Below are 4,231 nucleotides of genomic sequence, written 5' to 3'. Positions count from 1 at the left end.
GCTTGGGAAATACTAGTTGACGCATACAACAATCCCAGAGATGTTTCGAACACGGTACTGAACCGCTTCCTCAATCACCAAACAATTAATGACGATCTCAAGTCATTAAAAGAGTTGTATATAACAACCATAGAATCCCTTGCATCACTAAAGGGATTGGGCATCAATATATCTACATGGGATCCGATATTGATTGCAATTATCAGAAACAAACTGGATGTAACAAATAAGGCCTTGTATGAGCAATCATTGGGAAGCTCAAAGAACATTTAGGCGCTGGATACGATGCTTCAGTTCTTGGAGCAAAAAATTCGGGTTCTAGGAACCAGTAAGAAGCCACCAGCATCAAGGAGAGAGCCAAAAGGCACGACATGTGCATCAGCAAACACAGTGAGAACGCGAGCACCCTTATGCACATTCTCCAAAAAAGCAAGCCATTGGCTCTACGGATGCAAAGAATTTCGCTCCAAATCTCCATCAGAACGACTAAATTGGGTATAAAAACAAAAAATGTGCGTTAATTGTTTTAGAACAAATCACAAAACAAACGCATGCCCTGGTCGAAACTGCTTCAAGTGTGACAAGAAGCACAATACGATGCTACATTTGGAAACAGCATCAGGCGCAGCTACAGAATAAAGAGGCCCGACGGTTGGTGCAGCAAGTAACAATAGTTACAATCTTCTGGCCACAGCAAAGGTGGCAGTAGAAGCCAACAACGGGCAGGTTGCTAATTTCAGAGCACTGCTAGATTCAGGATCACAGATAAACTTGATCTCTGAACGAATGGCATCAATGTTGTCACTCAAACTAAAAGACACAACACTACGGATCGAAGGAATTGGAGGTCAATCAAAGACCAGCAGAGCACGAGTAAATGTGCTCATGAAATCCCTTCACAATGGTTTTACGCAAAGAATTGAAGCTTTCGTATTCCCACAGATAATAGCTGATCAACCAGCTACACCGGCCCCGTTGAAGGCCTGGAAGGCTTTAAACCAGTGGCAGAAGCGCCAACTTGTGGATTGGCCTCCTGAACGTGGCTCCGCTGCTCGTCCTTAGGTCGACCACTCTGACCCTTCCGTCCTGCCCGGCGGTTATTCCGACCACCCTTCCGAGGAGCCACTGTTGAGGGTGCATGTTGTCCTCGGCGACGATTACGAGGTCGCCTTCGTTTATGTTTGGTGCCACTTGCATCTTATTTTCAATCCCAGCACATACTCCCGGGACCATCGCTGCCAGAACATTTGCCTGGCTGACGAGACAAGCCGCCATCGCTTTAAGCAGTTCAGACCCTCCTGGTCCGGGGTCCTGGGTGTTGAGGGTGCGATGAGCGGTCCGCCTGTCAGCAGGTGCCCGGGAGTCAGCGCGTCTCCGTCGCTTGGGTCTGGGCTTAGGGGTGCTAGCGGGCGCGAGTTGAGTACCGCCTCGATCACGAACAGCACGATCTCCAGCTCCTCTGCGGTGAGGAGAGCGCTTCCGACTGCCCGTAGGAGTAGGCCCTTGGCAGACTTCACACCGGCCTTGTGCGGTGCTCGAGGCGGTATGAAAGCAAACTTGTACCCGCTTCTTGACGCAAATTCGCGTATCGCGTCCGCTTCCGCCTCTATCTTCCTCCGCAGTTCGCTGAAGTGGCGACTTGCTCCGACGAAATTTGTCGCGTTGTCGCAGTTCACGCGTTGCGGACATCCTCGACGACCGACGAACCTTTGAAATGCCAACAAGAAGGAATTAGTCGTCAAATCGGAGACAATTTCTAAATTAACCGCCTTGGACGCCAAACAGACAAATAACGCTATGTAGGACTTATAAGGGGGCCTTCCACGAATTTTCAGAGTCGTATAGACTGGGCCACAAAAATCGTGGGCCGGCATGAAAATTCGTTTGATGCAGATAGCGAACGTATGTCTGCACAAACTGCGAGCGTTTTGTCAATAAAAAGGGAAACTTGGCATTATATGACATAGGAGCGTTAACTAGGCGCCCCCCAACTCGCAACAACGAAAAAGAGCACCATGTCCCAGCCTCTTCATGGATGAAGGGATTCAAGCGCTGAAGACTGGGGCCTAACTTGGTGCCTTTACGAACCCTTTCAATATCTTCTTGAGACTCATTTTTCTGTGTTATTTCGACTATTTTTAGAAACGCCTCGTCGTATTCTACGGATGGCGGAATTTTTCCAAAGTTGAGACTTTTGTCTTTGCATTTTCCGGATGAAGCGAAACACGAAAACGAACACTCTTAGCAGTTTGAGGTGTGACGAGTATCCCTCGATTACATCCACTAAATAATTTGGCTTTGCCGCGACGGTCAGTCCTACCGATTTCTTCCGACTTTCCATCTGTAGCTGTTCTTAGGAAAGCTCGAAGTGTGGATTTCTGGGCCAGCTCCCTTCTTCCAACTTTAAGAACTCTGGTCCACCAAACCAGATCGACTGCACGATTTCCTCTACGTCACAACCTCTCGAAACTATGTCTGCTGGGTTCTGTTTTGTTGGCACATGCCGCCATCGTAGCTTCACTTGACCACTCTTGAATCTCCGCTACTCGGTTCGCAACGAATATTGACAACGACGAAGGGTGGGATCTGATCCAATGAAGAGTAACTTCTGAATCTGACCAGAATATCATTTTATCAATTGGAACCTTGAGCAGTGATTTGATTCGGTGACAAAGGTCTGCTAGAAGGTGAGCGGCACATAACTCAAGCCTTGGGAGCGTTTTCGTCTTGAGTGGCGCTACTTTCGACTTTGCAGTCAACAAGGAGACCTTGAAACCTTTTGCAGTCTTTCTACGGATATAGACGCAGGCTCCATAAGCTCTCATGGATGCGTCGGCAAAGGCATGTACTTGAATCGGTGACATGGGGATCAGTATGCACAAATCGAGGTATGGTAATCTTCTCAAACTGACCCAAGGATTCTTTTAATAAGTTCCATGCTGTTTCCAAGTTCATTGGAATTGACTCATCCCAATCTAGCTTGTTGAGCCAAAGCTCCTGCAGTAGGATCTTTCCCTTAATTACTAAAGGACTTAACAAGCCAAGGGGGTCAAACAGCTTTGATGTCACCGATAAGATGTTCCGTTTTGTCGCTCGGAGACCCATAACTGACGTGTCAATTTGGAACTTAAAGACGTCTTCGTGTGGCAGCCGCGATATTCCTAACGCCTTAGTTGACTCTGAGTCCGAGATCGTTATCGGTTTAACTGTGCTCTCGGATGCGGTGACCTCAGGTGAGTTAGAAAACCATTTAGTCAATTCAAACCCAGCGGTTTGAAGAACCTGAGCCACATCAGACTTAATTGTCTTTAACTCCTCTACGCAACCAGCACCAGTCAACATGTCATCGACATAGAAGTCGGAGTCGATAACTTCAGCAGCTTTAGGGTAATGAGAGTTTTGCAGACTCACTCAACCTCTTCAAACACCGAATTGCCAAAAATGGGGCTGGTCCAGTCCCATATGTTACGGTGTTGAGCTGGTATATTCTCAAGGACTCAGACGGGTCTCTTCTCCACACTATGAGCTGGAATTGTCTATCCGCATCAGCGACCCAGTCTTGGCGACACATCTTCTTGACATCGGCTGTCAAGGCGTACCTGTGTAGTCTGAATCGGAGCAATGTCGAATACAGCTCATCCTGTATCGTAGGACCGACCATCAATATGTCGTTTTACAAGACGCATCGAAAACAACGCGGAGCTTGGTCGACGTGCTTTGGTGCCTTAACCCACACTGATGTGGAATGAAATAATGTGAAGTTTTGGGGATTGTGTTGTCTGTGGTAGACATGTGACCCAAGGAGAGGTACTCTTCCATGAACTCCAAGTACATTTTCTGCAACTCGGGGTCACGAGACAATCTTTTTTCAAGCGATAAAAACCGCCGTTTAGCCACTTCAAAGGAGTTGCCTAAGATACTGGGATCTGATTTGAACGGCAGTCTTACTTCAAACCGACCTGAAGGCACGACCTGAGTAGTCCTTCTATAATGCTTTTCACATAACTTGTGTTCAGGAGATATAGACTTTTTAGAAGACGGTAATTCTTCCAGTGACCAAAACTTTTGTAATGTATTGTCGATGTGGATCACTGACTCTTCTCGACAACTCAAACAATTCCCAGCTTCTTGGGTGGCAGTCACCTTTGGAGTGTATCTGCCCGACACAATCCAGCCGAGAAGCGTTTTCTGCAGAGTTGGATAGTCAGGACCTTGTCGAATCTGACCAACA

The sequence above is a fragment of the Drosophila persimilis genome, unplaced genomic scaffold, assembly GCF_003286085.1.
Source record: "Drosophila persimilis strain 14011-0111.01,24,50 unplaced genomic scaffold, DperRS2 tig00000509-arrow-arrow-pilon, whole genome shotgun sequence".
Taxonomy (NCBI): domain Eukaryota; kingdom Metazoa; phylum Arthropoda; class Insecta; order Diptera; family Drosophilidae; genus Drosophila; species Drosophila persimilis.
Note: the sequence above shows the minus strand (reverse complement) of the source record.